At 36.8% G+C, this 22,085-nt stretch overlaps 1 long non-coding RNA gene across 1 annotated transcript in view; it reads left to right on the top strand.

Annotated features, from left to right (window-relative positions):
• The first annotated feature begins 7,731 nt into the window (after positions 1-7,731).
• The window catches only part of LOC136373693 (uncharacterized), a 498,676-nt gene continuing 484,322 nt past the window's right edge, over positions 7,732-22,085 (top strand). The window contains exon 1 of the long non-coding RNA XR_010745708.1: positions 7,732-7,977. This is a non-coding gene — a long non-coding RNA (uncharacterized lncRNA). The remainder of the gene's footprint in view (positions 7,978-22,085) is intronic.

Raw genomic sequence — 22,085 nt, forward strand, 5'->3', positions numbered from 1 at the left:
TTAAATAGGCTCAACTCAAAAATTCCCTCCTAGAAAAGTAAAGGTGACAGGCATCCTACCACACATGATGTTACCAGGGGAGTTTGGCAGGTTTCAGCTAAAAATGCAGAAGATGTATGAAGATGTATGTGTTGGCATTCTCCGAATACAGAGCAAAAACCCCAAGTCACCTCTGGGAATAAAGAGGTAAAGTTAGGGCACTGCTGGCACAAGGACAAATTTGAGTACAATTGCTACCAACATCAAAAAGTCGAGTGAGAATGGCCACTGTGTGAACACGATTCAAACTCAAATTCATCAAGACATGGTTTAACATTAATCATTGGTTACCTGACACAGCTGCTCTGACAGCAAAGATGTCAAACCCCTGACTCAGTCCTTCCAAACCCATATTTCCATGGGGTAAGAGAGAGCAAAACAATGGCAAGGAAAAACAGGGGATAAAAAGGCTATTGCAGAAAGCAGTACCGCTTGGAAGATAAACCCTTTACTAATGTAGTATTTCGGATGATTTTAAAGAAATAAATCCACTTGGAATTTTCACTTGAACTCCTAGTGTTCTAAACACACTCCTTCTTGGTATGCTGACTGTCCAACTCCAATCTAAAAACTTTATTCCCCCTTTGACTTTAAAGAGGCCACTGGTGTGAAACTACAATTTACATTTTAATAGAGGTCTGCTTCAAGCAATATGTGACCTCAAATAACCAGTCAAGTTAACGACTATATTTCAAAATATTCCAACAAAAATTTAATGAAAAAGATATTAATGCCTTCAGAGGTTAAAAAAAAAAAAAAGCAAGCTGCTATGCAAGTGAAAGTAGAATAAAAAAACCCTATTTATGTGGGGTTTTGTACATTGTGTTCTTAGTTCTTAATATTAGTGTTCCTGTATATTCTTTGCTTTGAGCTTGACAAAACCATATAGAACAGTGGAAGAAAAAGAAGAAAACAGCAACTGAATTGAGTCTGTATAAAGAATTTGTCAGAGGGAATGCTTATCATTATTTAAGGATGATTTTATTTTTTTTTTTTAGGAAATACAATTTTAATTTATGCAATAGATAAAACATTTTCAGGTTACTGAGGGATTTTGATGCTGGTAATCATTCAAGGCTGATGGTCAAGCTCTGATTATATTCCCCTCTATGGAGGACTGAGTTACCAACCTGATTGTTACACCTAAATAAGTTAATGATTGGAGACTTTAAAGCTTTCTGAAAGACTTCCCTCTTCTTCAAAAGTTATTGCAACACCCAAATTGCTCCACTAAAATAAAAATATTTGTTGCTCTATGAAACTGAAAATCAGTTGACATTTCAAAACTGAGCATGTGCCCATTTGGCTGCTGCCAACCTGTAAGTCACCAAATAAATATTTGCTTAAGCTGATTGGATGTAGAGAACTTTGTGGGGATAACTACAGTAGCGCTTACAATGAGCAATTTGACAAGACATCCCAGAGGGAAGACACTAAGTCTGTAGTGGTTTTCTCTCAGACATGGGAAGTGTAATGGTTTAGGGCAAATCTGGGAGGAAACCTCTGAATGGGGTTCCTCTGGGGAGCAAATACAAAAGGCCCCACCACTAGCCAGTCCGGGAAAAAATAATTTCTTCAGAGAAAAGTGGGAAAAACTGTTTAATAAATAATATTTAATCAACAAATGCCCAAGAGCACGAGGAATGAAACAATTAAACAACAAAACTTCTTGTTGCTCCAAAGAGAGATGGCAAAACTCAGGAACTTCTCAGAAGTTAGCTCGGCTCTCTCTCAGTCTTTTATCAATCCCCATCTCTCTGGTGCTGGAAAATGCCGAGGTCCGGGCCCCAGTGGGCCACGGATGTTGGATCGCAATCCGTTTCTGGGTTTTCAGTCTAGAGCAGACTTAAACAGTCCCAAGAAAAAGGAAAAAAACCCCAAAAAACAGTCCAGGAAGCTTCTTTGCCTCAGCTAGCTAAACTAACTAAAAGGTATGGCAGAGTTTCTCTGAGATTGGGGACATGATTTATATTTGGAGCGAGGTCTGAGCAATTCCAGCCTGAGCCCTTTGGCCTGTAAGGCCTGTAGGTCTCTGTGGCACAGAAGAAATTCTCAGTTGTGACGCAGCAAGAATTTACTTTTCCCATTAAGGTGTCTTGGGGAATTATAGGGTTTGATGTGTAGAATTGTAGCCTCTAGATCTTAGCCACCTTAAGGCAAGGATTGTTTACATACTTCGTGTAACCTGTAATGTCAACTATGTTGTTAAGGTATAAAAGTTGTTGTGATAAGCAATAAAGGGGAGAATAATACGATAACTGTACCAGTTCAGACGTGTCATTGCTCTGTCCGAACTCCCATTGTTTAGGGACCCCGTTTATTCAATAAAAAGGAAAAAAAACTCTCCCTGGTCACTGTCCGAGTATCCGACAAACACACCATCCCGAGGAAGAAGCAAGGGGAAAAAAAAGGAATGTGGAGGAGTGAATACTTTTCAAAAAACAAATTATGCATGTCTTCTTCTCTGCCCACCCTCAGAACCACTCTTACAGGTACAGAACAAAACCTACAGCACACACAGAACAGACGATTGCTGATAGAGAGGCATCATAGTCACCCCAGGACAGAGAGTAGGGTAAGGAAATGAGAAATGATGGTCTATGCAGCCTGGAAAATGGGGCAGATTTCTTATTGTCACGGTTCCCTCACTTTTTAGGTGGCTGTACCTGCTGGAATGGACACCAGTGTGTTGGCAGAATGGCCCCTGTTAGGATGGAGGGTCATAAACAAACTCTCATGGACTGAACACAGTGCCCCAATCTCCATCCATGTGCCATGTGGGGTGTCTAGAGGGATGAAGGAATGTTGGGAAAGAAGCAGGAGGAGAAGTTGTTTTGATTTGCCTTTGTTCCTCATTATTCAAAGCTATTCTTAATTAATATTCACTATATTGAGATTGTGTCAGTGATGGTGTTGGCATGTCATCTCCCCATTTTTGTCACAATCCATAAGCCTTTCCTTCTTGTTTCCTTCCTCATCCTTTTGAGGGCAAGGAGTCAATCTGTTCAGCCCTCAAGCCCCCAGAACGACTAGTTGTGACTCACAGCACAACTGTGCATCTATGCTAGATTTGTGATTCCTTTTAATAATCCCTAATTTTCATGGAGATTTTCCATAACTCAGGACCAAAACACAAAATATTGCATTTCTTCTTATAAGTGCTGGTCCAGCGAGGAGAAAAAAATCCCTACTTTTTTATTGTTTGCTGTGCAAAACTCTCATAAACTAAATTGTTATACAACTTTGTCAATGTTTTAGTCCATTTTTATTCACATCAGAACTAGTGGAGGACAGTTTAAAATACCTTTCTTTCTCTGTCTCCAAATGTCACTTCCAAAAGTCTTTATGAATGTTTCAAACATGACAAATATCTTGTGTACACACAGACATCACACTTGCATCATATCAGAGAAGCTAAATGTGTCAAGAGCACAGTAATGAATAACTCCACAAACCGGGGTCACCAGCTTCTTTCAAGATCAGACAGAAGTGACTTAAAAGTAGTCATCACCTAAAGGCAACCCAAACATGCAAAAATATCTTGGTGTATCAGAAACAACAGGGGGAAGGTGATGGAGGGGAAGAGCTCTGGCCTAAGTTTAGGTTAGGGGTTTTAGGGTTAGAGTTTAGGGTTAATTGAATAAGATTTCTTGGTTGGATTTTTTATTTGGTTCATTGGTTTTGAACTCAAATGTTGATTTGATTTTTAAACAAACTTATTTCAGAAGTTTGAACATCAATGTGTTGATATGATGGATTTATATCCTCATATATAACATACACTTTTTTATGTATTGAATAAACTACATATTGAGAACTAAAGAACTGTTAAGTTTTGCACATTTATTTTAGCCTAATTATTATAATCTATCTTCCACTGTTATTGTGCCAGTTGCCCTTGTTTTGAAGGCTGATATCCATTACATTGTGACTGAAAAAGCCTCTTCTCTGTGGAAACTCTGCTCAGCAAATAATGAAGACAACCCTGTGTTATCAACACTCTTTTCTCAAGCACACAGTGGGTCTGCCTGAACCTGTAGTGAGTATGAATTAAGTTAGAAAATGAAGTTTTATTTGAAGGATCTTTAACATTGTGCTTAGCACCACTTTTTTTGTGACTTCTTTTGTGAAGTGGCAAAGGTTGCACCAAAAAAAAAAAAAAAAAAAAAAAAAAAAAAAAGAGCAGAAGTCCCAGCTACTATCCAGGTAACTTACTTGAAGCAAATCAAATGTCTATGAAAATGAGAAATGCATCAATGAAAATCTTGAAAATCTTGGGAAAATAAAAATCGATGCACGTTGGATTGTTGGAAAAAGACTCTTTAATTTCTTTACAAGGTTAGAAACCCAGTAGACTTATTTTTCAAGAGACTTTCCCTTAAAAAAATGTACAAGCTTTAATGAAACCAAGTAATCAGGGGACAAGAGAAATGTTTTGATACAGCTACATAATTGCAATAAATAAAATCAGAAACTGATAAAATTATGCACTGATTTATCAAAATAAAACAAAACATGTAGAAGGGTTAATAAGAAAGAAAGATTTCTAATCATATCCAGTTATTGATGAGGAGGAAGATGACAGAAAGAAATAAACTCCAAAAAGGAAATTTTAATCCTAAATGCAAGTAGAGCAACTAATTAAATTTATCATAGGCATACACATAAATGAAAGGTGCATAAGTAATAAATCCTAATCTACATAATTCATGGAAGATGTAAGAGTGTCTTGGGGCTGTGATAGTCCTATGAAAACTTGATCTCAAAACTCATTAGCTGATAAAACTAAATTAGACTGTTAGAAGCTACTAAGAAACAATAGAAACACCTCTGAAAAAACATGAAACTACCACATAAGTCCATGGTTCATTTTTCTTTGAAGCAGTGATTTCCTTGACTTAAGGTGGATTAATAAACTGGGGAAGAAAATTGTTTAGGAACGCCTAATCAGAAAACTAAGCTTAGTATGGTATGAGACATCTATAAAATTCAGGAGCACAGATTATTTGTCAAATCTTCCAACACAGGCACTAGGAAGGAGCCTACCAGTGAAAGGATGAAAGTCAGGGGAACAAGGCTGAAGACAGTAAGAAAAGACAGCTTTTCACACAGAAGCACACCTGTGTAAACCCCTGCTGGGGTAGAGTAGGTCCTGACAGTTCACACAGGTTTGATGGAGGACTGGACAAGCATTCAGTGTTTTCCTGTAGAGAAAGCACAGCAGGTTGAAGAAGCCCTCAAAGCCAAAACAGAGGCCAGCAGAACTTGCTGGGTGAAGGATGACTTCTCAGGATCACTTGATCTATTTTCTCTCTCCCTGACACCCCTGCAGCTGCTGCAGGAGGGAGGTTTCTGCATGGCACAGACTTTTCCCTAAGCCAGGGCTGCTGCTCCTGAGAGCGACCGTGCAGGAGCTGAGCCTCTACAAGCCCTTGTACTAAGCTGGGGATGGAGGGTCTCCCCACACTCCTCATTGCACCTTACCTTCACGAGGTTAAATCCCTCCAACAGGTTTTGATTAAGGTAATTATTAAATTACATCGGTGAGGAGAAAGAGGATCAAGGCCAGGAAGGTGAAGTGCTCTTGCACTCTCACCTCAGCCTCTCAGAGGCCACTCGATTCTTTAAAAAATTCGCAGTTGCTTCTGGGAAGGAAAAAGAAGACGATAATAATCCTTAGTGGTTTTTTAAATATTCTCCTGGTATTGCCTTATGTTAGCAACTAGTTGATAGGCCTGGTCACCTCAGGGACCAATTAGACAAAAATCTCTAGAGCAAAGTCCCAGTGCAACTTTTCCTCATAATACAACATTCCCAGAATTTGAAGTAGACCAGACATGCTTGGTGTTTTTGAAGTGCTATAGAAAAGTAAGGAAATATATTGAATAATATATTACAGACAGAACTTCTGAATCTCCTCTGTGCTAGAAGGCAGGAAAGAGACAAATAAAAGGAAGAAAGAAATCCCACAATGCTTTGTCCTCAGCTTTATATATTTGCTGTAGGAATTCTTATTTTCCCTTGCAACAGAAGGTCCTTCTGCCATATGCCAGCCCAACTATTAGGAAAAACTTAATGTTTTCCTAAACATTTCATTTGACACAACCTCAATCCATTAATCAGAATTTTATTGAAAAGGGAAAATTTTGGACTGAATGATCAGCATATTAAACTCCTATGTAGTTTTAGGTTACTTTAGACTTAATCTGAAGAGGAAACAATGGAAAAAAATCTTGTGAACATATTCTGATTTTATTCCACATATATTCATAGACTGCACATTCCTGAAGAAAATAAAATACAACTAGCTCAAATAGCTTTGGGGGAATTATAATGAATACTTATTTCTAATTTTGTCTTCATATCACTAACAAGAAATAATTTATTGATACCAAGAGAAAATATTTGCTGCTCAAAGGCTTTAGGAAAGGGAATCAGCTAGTTATACTAAATTAACATGTTAAATTGTCACACACACATTTTCATGCAAGACAGTTCTCAGCTGCTTTACTGAATACAATTGACATTCTTAAATAGATACACACAGATCCTGTTTGCAGATATAAACTCCATTTATGTTGCTATTGCTGCCATTGCTGGAGCATTTTGTACATCTTATTTTCAGCCATTTCATCCTCATGAATTCCTCAATATAGAAACAAGTTTTTAAATGCTTTTGCACTAAAATTCTTTACGACTGCGTTATAAGAGGACTTTAATCCTTTTTTCTCTTGTGGCTGGACATCCATATGTGCTGAGACTCAGGGTACTGTTCCTTCCTCCAGAACAGCTGCTGGACATCAGCTTTGTGAAGGAAATTAATCCAGGAAAGATGGAGTTGGTAGTTTCACTGGGAATGGGGATCGTAATTGTTTTAGTTGCTGTTGAAGGAAATACTTAACTTGAGTTTTTAAAATGTTACCCCCTAATAGAATCATACAATTATTTTTTTTTGTGAAACAGATAAATTATATAATTTCACTCTATATTGAGCATTAATGCTTGTTTGTCTTTGATATTAATACCTCTTACAATTAATTACAACAGATGTACAAGATTTCAAAACAGATTAAAATATAATCTATTTTATTTTTCTCTGCATTCCCATTAGTAGAGTTATTGATAGATATAGCTACAGAATTGATCCTTATTTCTTGCTTTCTTGTAAAGAATCTATGCCAGTATCGACATATTTTGTACTTTGTCAGCTGTGTTTTGCTAAAATGTTGATAATTTTTAAAGTACATACACAGAGGATTTCCTCACTTCCTTTTCTCTATCCCACTTTTCCTCTCTTCATGCCAAGAGAAAGTGCTGGGTGACAGACACCAGCCAAACAAGACCACATATGTATATCTCCAGTCCATTAGAACATGCTGCTACTTGGTCTGTTTCTCTGTGATGCTTGTATTCTGTGCCTGGCAGATTCTTCCAGCAGCAGCAGTTCTTTTAAATAAAATATTTTGCTTTATAGAATGATCTTTATTGGCATAGTCAGCATCTGACCAATGGGGGAAAAAAAAAACTAGGTAGAATAACCTGTCATATCCAAAATATTATATAGGAAGGGTTTTGATTTTTTTTTTTTAATGATTTTATTAAGGTCACTGAAAAAATGTTGTTTTGATCTCTGCCAAAACTAAGAAACAGAAAACAATATTAAGAATAACGGGGTTTTTTTTCTTCTATCTTCAAATTTATGCAAAGGAGGGTATGAATTTCATACTACTTACATATTCACCTTACAGAGGCCAGATGTGTTCAGGGATAGTCACGAGTTTTGAAGGTTTGAGGTATTTAGTGTAGCTGAGGTTGAATTTCAAGTCTATATTTAAAACTGAAACAGAAAACAACAACAAGAACAACAACACAACACAACAAAACACAACAAAACAAAAAAAAAAAAAAAAAGAAAAAAAAAAAGGAAAAAAATTCAATGTGTTCTTGAACACATTTTGTACAATCTAAATTCTAAAAGCCGGAGTCTGCTGGGAAAATGGGCATTTCCATAGAAACATTAAAGGAATGAAACCACCACATAAGAGCCTTTGGCAGGGGAAGTGTTGGCTGTGAATCTCAATAGACACAAAGTCTGTTGGCCCTGAACTGCTGCCTGCTTTTCTACAGCAGGTTTCTAAACTGCAGGAGTAATGCCTGCTACTTCTGTATGGTAAAATTACTGCACCTGATGAGCCATTAAAAGGGGTTTTAAAGAGAGAGAACACTGCATAGGCTTTATCTATTAACCTTTCAAAGAGAAGAGTGTTATAGGAAGGATCCATAACTGAAGTCAAAGGGTCAGCAGCACTGCTAAGTGTAAATACAAGAAATCGCCACTGGCTGCTATTTCATATAGGCACTTTAAATCAGCTGAACACCCAAACTGCCTTTTATTTTTCCCCTACATTCTGTTTTCTTTCCATTTTTACTACCCACTATTACAGCAGCTCCTCTTGGCACCACTTTATGGGCAGAGAGTGGTACTATCATGCATGCCTCTTCCTAGCACTTTAGGGCTGGCCTAGGAATATCTTTCTTTAATCTGAAGTACGTCACATGAAGATTTATTTTTCTATTAAATCAAAAACAGTACAGCTTGCAAGAGAAGTTTAGTTCAAGCTTTGAATCCAATTTGTGTAGGTATTGATTGTCTAAAGACAAACAATTATGTTGAATTATATCAAGAAATCAAAATAATAAAAAAACCTCTTTTTTACTAGCAGAACAGGGAAAAAAAAAAAAAAAGCCCCAAACAAAATTTAAAGATATGTATTGTACTGCAAATATTTTCAGTTTATCTGTTCAATAAATGTTTTAGAGTCAATAGGTTAAAACCGGGGAGAAAAAAATATTTAAAATTATAGCATTAATAACAACAATAATCATAACAGCAACAAGTGTGTCTAATTTCTTAACTCTTGCTATTGCTTTCTACACTTTCAGCATTATATAGGCTCTTATCTACATGAAAGTGAGATAACAAGCAAAAGGACCCTTTCTGGATTGACAGATACAGGTATTTACCACAACTCCACAATTTTTTCTATTACTTCTTTGTTTTTCATCTCAGTCAGAATTTGAAGCAAACTGGGATGTGATTTTTGCATTCAGTTGTGCTGCATAATTTGTTATCAGACTGCAGCTCAGGAGGGACCCTGGGAAAACTTCTGCAATACGAAGTTACCTTCCATGGCAAATGATGCTAACATTTGATGTAGATTACATCTCTCTAAGTGTTCTTAGTCACTTTGTATTTGTTTCTCTGAAGGAGTTTAAAGCTTAGAACATGATGGGAGAAGTCACTGACTGAATACACAGCTGTCCCAGGACAATAACTTGTGAGGTAAAGCAGCAAACTGATAAAGAGATTTGCTATTGTCCTGGTAAAATATTTTATCTACATGCTGTGGCAGAATTTGGTTGCCATCAAAAGTCAGTCCATTTCCTCTTGAAGACACACCAGGCATTTCTGAGATTTGCAATTTCTCACTAAGCCTTGAATTTATGTTTCTTCTCTATGCTTTTTTTTTTTTTTTTCTTGATAGTAATATAAAATGATCTCCTGAACAAAATCTGTGAGCATTATCTATTTAGATGTAAGCATTTAAGCACCTGTAGTGTTAATCATCTTTATATGACTACTATGTAAACAGAATCCCTTGATAAGGACTGAGGAACTAAAAATGGTGTTCAAACCAAAATAATGGTTGGAATGTATTTAATGGCTGCAAATGTAAAGCTTCTAGGACTTACTGTGCCCTCATTAAATGGCACTATGCAAAAAAGAGAAGCAGCATGGCAAGTGATAAAAAATACAGTGAACAGCTGAGAAAAATGACAGAAATATGACGTTTATGTAGTCTCTTAAACAATACAAGAGTAGATTAAGCTCATTGTCTAGTGAATACATATATATGTATATATAAATATATATATATATGTAACCTTTTAATGCCATTGTCCCTGGAGTTTTATTGCATGGATAATGGAGGTAAGAACCAACTCTATAGTTAAAAGAAATTCAATTAACTGACCAAGAAACGTCCTTGGGAAATGGATGAATTAGTAAATGACTAGTCAGCACATTTTTATTTAATTCAGAAGCTTTGTTATCTACTTGTTATAGAGACATATGAAACAGAGGGCAATAAAAATGTTTCTTAGGAGTGGCTAACATGGAAAAAGAGAACAAAACATATATAAATGTTAAAAGTTAAATAACATTCAAAGAAACATTCAGCAAGAAATTTAAGATGGAAATACTGAGAAGGAAGTCATACAGAAACCTACAAGAACTATTAAAAACAATAAAAAAGAAAAAAGCCCACAAACTATGAAAATGAAAATTCAATAAATATCAAAACAGGCCAACAGTAAAGAAATTAAGCCACTGAACAAATTTTATGAAGGAACTACAGAAAAGCTAATCAATTGCTATTAAAGAAAAAATGGGGTACATTGTATATGACATGGCAAAATTTGGCACTGAAAGAATTAGACTAGCTTTACTAGGGTGATTTTTCATCTTTAGCACTGATTTAGAACTAATTCTATCTATACTTCTGTTGCACTCCAAACATCTTTTTCAAAAGCAAGAAGAGTACAGAAGATTTAATTAAAATAAATCTGTGTGATGAGATTCATTCAAGAGTTCCAAATAATTTCAACTATTGCTATAGTTTTGGCTTTCCTTCACTTGTTCTTGATTAAAAAGCACTGTAAAATTTCACCTGTGTGAAATTTTACAGTGAGCTTTTTCACTGTTTTATTGGGAGTGGATATTCCTCTACCTTTTTTCTGAAGCATTATATATTACAGGTAGAAATCAAATGTTTTTTTGTGAAGTAGTGCCACTGAACTCTTTTAGCTGTTTGTTTAGAGAGCTTTGCTCACCTTCTGGAGATAAATGAATTTACCAGGCAGACAGGGCCAGGAGGGAATTTTCCTTTCATTGAGGATGGATGCAATTGCTCTTTTCGTTCTGTTTCTTTGTTTTGTCTCTTTGTCTTACTTGCACTTCTCTAAAGTGCACCTTTCCTAGCAAACACAGAGGAATTTGTTTCCTTTTGGGTCCTGGCAAAGAACAGCTCTTCCTTGATTGCTCCTGCCCTCAACTAGTGGCCCAACGAGGTTGTTTGGTTTTGTTGTGTGAGGTGTTTTGAATGGGGTACTAAATGGTTTTCTGTAGTGCACACAGCGACTCTTCTGAGCTCATGTTTCAGCTTCCTTCAGGTCTTCTGAGAAAAGCAGAGGGCCACAGCCGTGATTGTCTCCTGTGTTCTATTCCTGTCTCCTTAAAACACAACAAATTGCAGCAGCACTGGAAATTGCCTGTACTTAGCAAAGTTACCCAAGCAGACTGCCTTGGGTTTCTGTTCATTCTGACAGGTCCTTTCTCCCAGAGGAATGGACTGCCTGAGAAGTGAAAAGCTGTGTACACAAGGGAGCTAATGGATGTATACAAAATATCTGGGATTGTTTTGGGCTTTGAGTTAGCACTGATTTCATGTGTAGCTCTTGAGTTGATGAAACATTTGCATCTTAGTTCTGACGTGGGTAAGCAGGCAGATATAAATAGCATGCTTAATGTGTTATTTCTTTTTCCATAGCGGTGTCCAGAGAAAGAAGGTCTGGATACAGAATTGCAAGCTTTCAGAGAATAAAGCAGAATATCCAGTGATTTGACAGAATGCAGAATCAAGATCCAGTGGTTTGGGAGAATCACATCAAAATGGGGTCCCACACCAAGAAACAGTCTGAACAATAGAATTATACTGTAATGTGTCCCCAGGGTCACAGCAGTACACTGTCTGCATATATGTCTTCTGATATCTATCTATCTATCTAGATATACATACCTATATCCTGAAAAGTAGGTTCTTACTAAAACAGAACCAGTTCTTAAAAATACTTGCATCAACAGCTCACATAAAAGAGATAAGGACAGAACACTAAGTAATGACCATTGTGATGAAAGTTTAGGATCAAGAATCAGAGTAAACAGTACTGGTTTATGTTGATCTATTTTTTCCTCCAAGAGTAGTTAGATTTAATCCTGCAATCTGCATATTCAACTGCATATTTTTAACACTGCAAATGTGCAAAATTTAGCATTTAAATTACATATGGGAAATCAACATTGGAAACTGTTGCATCAGTCAGAAATATAACATCATGAATAGAGGGAGGGAGATCTTGCATCTCAGATAGGTTGAAGATTCTAGTGTCTGATCAATTATTTCTGTTGATAGTTCAGGTGTAACAGGCCACAATCAAGACAAAAACAACAAACATTTTTAGGGTCAAGGAAACTGCTGGTGGTTATTAGTTTTAACACTTTATGAATGTACATCTGGAGAATAAATTTCACTCCACATTGCATTTCTTTTTTCATGTATCACAGCTCCTTCCTCCACTCATATTTTATATTACATTTTTCATGTAATTATAGGAAGACAACTTGAGGTACCATTCTTTGACATATCTGACTGAGCTGTGCACATTAATACCCTCTGCAGCTTAGTGGAGAGCAAAGAAGATAATAAAAAAGTAAGTCATGTGCCAAAGTCTTTGCTCACGTACTGAAATAAAATTAATTTGAGTTATATGTAAAACTTCAGCATATGTCATTAGTTTATTTGGCTGCATATCTCCTTTCTGCATTGCTGTTTTTCATACAGAACATTTTGTCACGTACATATTCGGTCTTTGAAGAGCAAGAGTTCTTTTTATTTGAAAATTCTTACCAACATATATTTTCTCCTCCTCCTCATATCTATTATGGAAAGTAAGAAAACAAAAGCCAATCTTATTCTGAAAATAAGTGTGAGATGCAGAAAAAAAACCCCTCATCACTAAAATGGAAAGAAGGCATTATGAAATTATGCAAATAACCTGTCAGATGTTATGTTCAGTGGCACACAGGGTACCAGAGGCTCCACTTCAGGAAAGCACATGGGAACAGTGCTGGGAACTGGGATTTGTGAGTGGGCTACATGTGTATAAAGGTGGGAAGGGCTGAAGCACATGCTTTGGAAATGTAGGCACGCAGGGACAGGGAGGAAGGTCATCTCCTTCCATGTGTTTGCTCCCAGGGCTTGTCCTGGGGTGAAGCACTGTTGTCACAACACCAGTGGGCTCACACAAATGGGTGCCCATGCCAGATCCTGCACCTGGGATGGGGAATTCCTGGTTATATGTATTGTACAGCTGTTTGGATATCAGAAGAAGGCTCTTCAGCCAGAGGGTGGTTGCGCACTTGGAACAGGCTCACAGGGAAGTGTTCACAGCACCAAACCTGACAGAGCTCAAGAAGCTCTGGAGCATATGATGTGTTTCTTGGGACTGGTGACGTGCAGAGTCAGGAGTTGGACCTGATGATCCCCATGAGTCCCTTCCCAGCTCAGGATACCCTGTGATTCTGTGAAATGAATGCAACAGCTCTTCTCTGCAGCTGAAATGGGTGCTGGATGTTGAAAGTGGGGTTTTGTGGATGTACAAGGAGGAGCAGGAAATGCTTTATCCCATCTTCAGCTCTATTGCACACCAAGCCCATGTACTGAAGCCCAAGGGTGTTTGCCTTGTCATTTTAGAAGTGTCTGTGGGAGATTTCTGCACAATTTTCAGAGGCAGTGAAGAGTGACCCTCTAACTCCTTGTTCCCAGGTCTCACATTCAAAAATGATCTGACATGGTTTCTTTTTCCCTGCACATCATTGTCAAAGAGTAGATATGCACCATGTTTGTGATGCCTCACCTGTTTCCTTCTTCTAGAAACTCAGTTTAACTGACCCTTATTGCACTCTTGTTAAACAGAGCTACAGAACACACAAAATGGTGTCATTTGGCAGAAACCTTACCTTGTCTTAGATTCTGCTTCTGATTTATATACACTAACAGACTCAAACCAATTAACAGAAATCAGTGTTCAATGACCAGCTCAATCAAAATATTTAAAGAAAGCCTTCACTTTCCTGATGGTTTTTGATATCTTCTTTTATACGTATTTATCCATCTTTCTTCCTACGTTTACTTCTTACCTGGTAACACACCAGCTTAGTAAAAGAGTTTTGTTTTGAATTTATTTCCACCATTATGAGCAATTACTTTTCTTTTAACTTTAGCTCTTTTGCATGTGAAAGAAAGTTGACACATCTATACTTTATGTAACTGAATTCTGACATTTTCATTCCACAAAGATATGAAAAGAAGTTTTTAACATTGCTTTTCCTGATCAAATATTTAAGCTAAAAAATAATAGGCAAGCAACCACTCTGGAAACCACAGAGGTTTTGAAGAATGAAGCCATTTAAAATTGATTTGCATAACAAAGCTTGAAAGATACATTAAAAAAAAAAAGCCAAATTTTTACATTTACAGAAAGAAGAATACATCTTGGATTAAAAGAGAAATTATTTGTCATAGAGCATTTTTCTCTATGATTCAGCTGTAAGGACCTATGTCCACAGATGTGATTATCATCTTGTAGTCAAAGTTAATAGAAAATATCTTGAATTTATTCTCCAGTTCAGATCAGGGGTATAAAACAATTTCTATTATCTCTCCTAAATACAAACAGGCACTGGTTAGAGGAGTGCACATTTTGTATTTGCACCTTCCCTGTGTGAAAGGATGCTCCAGGTCCCAGCAGGTACCTTTTTTTTTCCTTCAGCTTTTTCCCTTTGATTTCTACTGGTTTATCAAAGTTCTCTTGGATTATACATTTTCCTCAGTCTTGTCCCCATAATCTAACATAATCTTATTAAAGAATATGAGTTTCTGCCTTTTTTTTAATTTTTAAGTTTACTTCCTTGCTCCTTTTCAAACACTTTCCCTTCTGTTCATTTTTTCATTTGTGTGTACATTCCTGAGTTTTTTAATTCACTCGTCTCCTCTTGACCTGCTGACTAGAGATACCAGCTTTCAGGAAGTTAGATTGTTAGATTGTGCTATTCTGGCAAGCAGTACATCAGGTCACACAAAAATAATTAGAGATTTTCATTTATACAACAGCATTCCAAAAGTCTCTAAGCATTGTCAATAGATAAAACGATGTAAACCTTAAGATGAATAGAAAAGAAAGTTAATTAATTTCCAAAATAGTAAACATATCAAAAATATTTGTAAAACAGTAATAAGGAAGAACAATGATTTTAATTGCTAGAAAATTTGAAGAACTGGGCCACTTGGTCTACTAATGCTAGAGAATTACCTATTAAAATTGTTTCTTTAACTGCAAAGAGAGCTTTTGGTCATGTCCATTTGTTAAATTGATTCTGTCTAGATCAGTTCCAGGCTCTGTTTTTAAACCTATGATATCCTTTGCACACATAAATGCTCATAGTCTCTCTTCTACTTCTGTCTTGGCAGGACTTCTCATTTGGTTTTCATATACTTATGTATATCAGCCAGAGGTTAATTTTTTTGGTTGTTTTTTCTGTGTGATTTTCTTTATTGTTTTGTTCTTTTTAAAAAAGCATATTTTGAATATTCATTGTTCCTGCCCACCCCAGCTCTGTTACCATTTTCTCCTCTCCTCACTGATCTTTTCTATTCTATTTCTAAACTATTTCATACCACTTCCTCTGTAATTCTTATTTCCTCTTCCATTTTTCCAGTTTGCTACATCCTCTGTTCAGTCAAGATTTTTTACAGATCCCTTGAATCATAATCCTCAGAACAGATGGATAGGGACATATCATTGAATAATGAAACCTGACTTGCTTAGGCTGATTACTCTGTAGTCTCTCTATCCTTAGTTCTTAAAATGGAGAATTCCTTCAATGTCTTATTTTGAAAAACAAACTCAATATAAAAGGTCATCCTGAGCTGACTGCAGGATCAAGAGTCTTAGAAGGTGTGGCCTGAGAAAAAAATCTTGCTGAATTGCATCTCCAAACTTCAATTTTAAAAACAGAATATAAAAATATTTGTTCCTACTTTCATAATGTTTTAGAGGTACCCTCTTTCAGTCACTTAAGTTTCCATATATATATATATATATATATATATATATATATTTAATCTTGTAAATTGGAATAGTAGTTATAAGTTGCTATGAAATATAACTGAAATAAGTAATTTTCTGGCCTATCAGAAAATTTATCAGTGAAATAATGTAATGAAAAATGAGTTAAAGAAGAAAGACTACAGTTTCCCTGAAGCCATTCTGTTGTGTAGCTGTGCTTATTCTATTCCAGTGGAACTCAAGCTGTAATAAATCATGGCATCTCCCAATGACAGTTTCAAATGAACGTGTTTATTGGGACAGACAAGTACATCACTAAAAGTGTTACTTACTTCAGGTGCTGACATACCAGCTGTTAGATCTAACCACTGACTCAGTCACTGCCACTGAAAACTCTGGGAGTTTTTCAAATAATACACCAATATGAGAAAAACAGGGGCATCATGGCACAACATAAGTAATGTAGATTTTTTTTTTCCTCCAACAGCACGAAAGCTCTGAAGTTGGAGAGAAAATTCTCCAAGAAAACCAGGCAAAACTTCCAGTCTAACAACAAAAACCACAACACATTTGTATTAAATGCTGTAATCCTGTTTTTTAAGGAAGTTTAAAGAAAGTTCTACTTTGAAAAATCAGTGAGTGAACTCTAAAAGCATGCTGCATTTCATTAATTTCATCATATATATAACCAGATCAATTCCAGATTTTATTTTTAACCTTAGGGTAGTATAGGCTATTTATGTAAGTAGAGTAGAATGGAAACAGCTCCAGCCCTGCTGTGAGCTCTTCCTGTAAAGTGGAACACGAGGACTCACCTCCTACAGGGATCTAGGGAATCAACCTGAAACAAAGGGTGTTTTTGTTGCCTTTAGGATAAGAAAAAAAAAAAAAAAAAGGCACAAAGAAACAAACAAACAAAAAATCTGATCCTGACCACCACAACCTTAATAAATTAAAGACCAAAAAATCCCCCCACAAACCAAAAACTCATACCAGAGCATACACAAGGAACACAAACACAGCTTGAAATGTACTTTGAGGTGCAATAATTCAGGAAGACAGGATACCCATCGATATTGTGGGGACTCCAGTGTCAAGAATAATTGGCATTTTATCAAAGAGGGATATTTAGAATGAAAACAAAAATATCAGGAAGGTATTAATAGCCTTGTGGGAGGAAAGTACCAGCTCTACAGGAAGGAAAGGAGGTGACAGCTACTCCATAAATATGAGGACTGGTCAATAGTCTCATCCATGTCCCTTGTCTTTCAAGATTAAGAACTGTTGTGTTCTGCTGAGAGTAAATGAAAAACAATGACCAGAACAGCCAGATGAGAGAGTCTTTATGTCCTGACAATGAGAGGATTTTTGTGATTACTCCAGCACCAGAAAAGGAAGAATGAGATGGCTAAAGTTTCCCTTCTGAGTGAGTGGATCCTATCTGACAACCCGTTCAGGAAGCATGAAGACTAACTGGAACCAAGTCAAAGATTTTAAAGATATATTGGCAATACTAATGCTGCCTTTTGGCTAGGCTTTATTTAATTTTTGCTATAAGCTGCTTTACTAATTACTCTGGCCAGTCATTTATCTTCCTCATAGGAGACTGATGTGATGGCAGTCATCTACTAGTGCAAGTCAAGGAGAAGAATATAAAGAGGAGTATAAAGTGTTATTGGACTTTCAGCTCCAGCATACAAGATTTGGCAGGGACCTACAAATACTGCAAGATTAATCTGCAACTTCATAGGTTGAAACATGAAAACCTTAAATTTCAGTTTAAATTTCTCTTTCTTTTTATACATGACATTTCATGAAGAAACAGCTCTGGCAAGACATGAAGTTCCAAGCAAAAAAAGCCAAGTAGCAAACAAACAAAAAATAATCCCTATAGTGTCATTCTGTTGTGTTGAGTCAACTATTTCTGGCTGTCAGGTGCCCACCAAAATACTGTGTCCCCCACGTCCTCAGCAGGAGAGAGAGAGAGAGGAGATATGATGAATCCATCTTGTGGGCTGTGGCAGAAACAGGCTGATGGTTCACCCATTACAGCAATTATTATCATGGACAAAACAAATTCAGCTTGGGAAAATTAGTTTTGCATATTGTCGTTCATGATCTTCTGCAAGTTCTTCACTTCTCCGGCACAGGTCCCTTCCATGGAGTCCAATTCTCCAGGAAAAACCTGCTCCTCCATGAGGTCACAGGTCCTCCACAAACCCTGCTCCACCTTGAGCTCCTCTCTAGAGACCACAGCTCGTGCAGGAGCTGGCTCCACTCATTCTCCATGCCATTCTGGGCATAGCCATGTCCTTCACATACACAAACTCTCATGCAGTACTTTCTGATACTCAGATGTAAAATGGTAGCTTACTTATGATGCCTTTAGTTTCTAAAACAAAACAGATGAAAACAATTTTTATGGAAGCAATAGCACAACTATATTTGTTGTTTCAGGGCAAAGGACACACCACATCAGCAGAGTAAGGACAGCAACTTCCACTAATACAGAACCTAATTTGAAGGGGGTGAGTGGGTAGTAATCTATAAATGTATATGCTTAAGAGTATTGTTTATATTTATTAAGTTGTACTACAGGAGAACTAACAGATCCTGAAAGTAAGAGTATAAAGAGACAGCAATCAGAGTAGTGTATTTCAAAAGGAAGACAGTTAATTCAATAAACTACCAATCTAATCAGACGTGCATCCGTGTTAAAGGGAAAAAAACAGGGGGAAATTGCCAACTGACAAAAATGCTCTTGCCAAAGGGTGTGTATGATGAAGTGACAGAAGAATGAACATGAAAATAATCAAAAGGCTAGCTATAAAATAAAATACAGGGAAAAGTTTTTTAAACACAGCAGAAAATGAAATCAAAAGGAAGCAAAAACTCTTATTCAATAGGAAAGGAGAACAAAAAGGAGATTATGCATAACAGAATAAATTCAATACTTTCTTTGAATTTTTATTATAAAAGAAAGAAACTAAAAGGTAGTTTTGACCAGATACTTCTCAAAATGAGTTTTATCACAAGGATAAGTATGTCAGGGAGAATTTGAAAAAAGTAGGGTGAAGAATATCTAGATAAATGAATTGAATATAAACTTATTTTTAAATGGTTTTAGAAAAACTATCCATAGAGCTCTACAAAACATCAGTTTTTGTTTGTTTGTTTGTTTTTTCAGGAGATCATGGAAGACAGAAGACTTGAAAAAGGGGGAAAATATTAAATTTTTTGTCAGCTATTAAGAAGTGAGTGGGAAAGTATCCATAAGAATTACAGCTCACGGTACCTAACTTTAGGAATTTGTATAGAAAGATTTTATCAATCTATTCATGTTGAAAGAGAATAAAATGGAAAAGGCGGAGAGTGTAGTTTTGTTGAAGTTCCGATAGTGCCAAGCAATCTTATTTTCTCCAAGATGAACATGTATCAGGTTAAAACTGAATATGTAGCTCACCTAAATAAGGTTTTTCTTACTGCCCTAAGGTAGTATTCTCTAAAGAAAACCAAGGAACCAGAATCCAAAGAAAAACACACATGATCACTCATTGCTTTCTAAACTACAGGTCAAGTACTTAATAATGATTCCTTCACTGTGAGAGGATATTTCATCAATAGAACACCTGGAATAAAAGGAGAGCATGGCAATAGGTGTCAGTGACATAAAATGCAATATCACTGGGAAAAGGACTCATGGTAGAATAGCAAAAAGTCTCAAGGAGGGAAAATAAGCCTGAATGGTTAAAGAAGATTTCACATGAAAAGACAGACTAGAGAAGATGAGAGCAAAAATTACTCCAGATATATGGATAATGCACACTCTACAAAGATAATGGAATAGGTCATAGATGCAACACTGTGCCCTGAAATTGAGTTAATTTGTCAGTTTGATGCCTAATCCAAAGCATTCTGAAGACTGTGGTTTTCAGATGTTTACTCTCTATATATCTCATTGCTGAAATTTGTTGAGGGAACAGAGTAGCACAAGTTTCATATGCAGCCTGTTAATGGAGCTGCTGCTAACATTAAATATTCTGTTCTTCATCTCTGCAATCAATTTCTTACATCTCTCTCAGTTTCATCTGGAAGAAGACTGCTTAAAAGTAAAGTGATATAAAGTGTTTCCCAGCAACTACTTCATCACTTCCAGTGACCTTCAAATTGCATTTAACATTTGTCTTGGACAAAACTATAAGTCTGCTCAGTGTTGTGGACAGGAAGATTCATCTGGTACTGTTAACCTGATCAATAGTGAAATAAAAAGTCAACTGAGCTTACATTTTTACAACCCCAGGAGAAAGTTAAAAAACACATTAGTTGGTTTAGCAAAATGATAGCAGACAGAGAATCAGTATCTGAGGCTATAAATGATGATCGCTCTGTAAGCCCTGTACATCATATATAGTCATAAACTACTCACACTGAATTAGTTTAAGGAAAATCTCACTTTTCTTTCTTTAACTTCAATTTTTCCTGCATTTTTTCCAACAGAAAGAAGAAAGAAAAAAAAAAAAAAAGGCTGTGGGGTTTGAAAGTGCACAAATTGTGCTGAATTTCAAATAAAGAAAATGTTCCATGTGGTGAGGAGATTGATTCTATGAGCTTTAATTATCCAAACTGTGGGTCCATTAGTAAGTTTTTTTGTGCAACAGAAGTAGATCAGTAGACTGAAACAGATGGTCCTACAGTTCCTGAGCTTTATTTTGTTTCTTCCTTATGCCTCTATCAGAAAAAAAAGGGGTTTTCCACAGGGATTGTTTTAGCTGTGGTCAGCTACAGGTGTTCTCAGCACAAGAGATGAATAATACTCTTTCAAGATACAAGGACTTCTTTGTCCTCTATGCTCTTTTTTGACCTCCCCTAAATATTAGCACATGGCTTTCACTGCTGCCTCCACTGACCCTCCAAAAACCTCATAGACCTAAACTTGAACAGGCTGCTGGAGAGAATATAAGTGGGCAAGTGTTGCAGTGTGAAGGTTGGAAGAAATGTTGCAATGAATATGCTGGCAAGCGAAGGTGTCATTTAGTGCTTCACTGGATAGCAGAAGATAAATGGGAAAAGAGACTGTAAGTGATTGCTGCTGCTTAGTGGGGGCAGCCTCCACAAGGGCTGGGGAAGCAGCAGGAAGAGCTGTCTGTGTAGTTTCTAGTGACAAGGGGATTGCTTTACATCTAAGAAATTCTTCTCTTTTTCATCAAACAGTATTTTAACTTCTCTTACATCCACCCAGCTTACCTCCTTTTGACAGCCTTTCACAGCAATTAGAAAACTCTCCTGAAGCTATTGAGGGCTTCAGTACCCAGCCATGAGCCACCAGCCCCCAAAGATTTTACTCCTTTTCCAGTCAACACAACCAGAACTCTCCAGCCTCGGAGGCCACCTCCATCCTTCTCCTGGAGTACCCTGGTGGTCAGTGTGGGCCTTACTGCCACAGAGCAAAGGAAACCTGTCTTTGCAGCCTTTCTCCCTTGCACAGACTGAAGGCACAGCCCTCAGGATTAGGATGGGCATCCAGACCCTGGAGCACAGGGTTCCTGACCCATCTGCTTGCTACCAAACCTCAGGGCACACAAGTAGCAATGAGTCAGGCAGAGGAGGAGCATCTGAATAAGAGAAGCATCTGCAGCTAAAGAGGAATGAGTTCCAATACCAAAAGCTTGTTTCCTAAGAAGGCAAATCTGATCCGTTTCCTGTACAAATGCTGGCTGTTAGAACCTAGAGGTGACCTAGAGTTTCACAGGCTCACATGATGTTAATTGCAGAAATTCTACCAAGATAACCTGGCCTTTTAGAGACTAATAGAAACAAATAGTAGACATCATATTACATCCAAAATCTTGCTATAGACAAAACAAAATGTTTTAAGGACTAAGGATTTTTCATTAACCTAATTAGTATTTTAACACTCTAATGATCCAAGTAATCTAATATAGGAAAATATTTCAGTTTAAATTGTTGCATAAAAATTTCTTAGTGTCTTCCTCTTTTTATCTTCTGCTACAATTGTTTTTCTACCCTGATTTTAGCCCATGTGTATAACACAAATAAGAAGAACAAGGCATTTATGTGTG

This window comes from Sylvia atricapilla, chromosome 2, assembly GCF_009819655.1.
Source record: "Sylvia atricapilla isolate bSylAtr1 chromosome 2, bSylAtr1.pri, whole genome shotgun sequence".
Lineage (NCBI taxonomy): Eukaryota > Metazoa > Chordata > Aves > Passeriformes > Sylviidae > Sylvia > Sylvia atricapilla.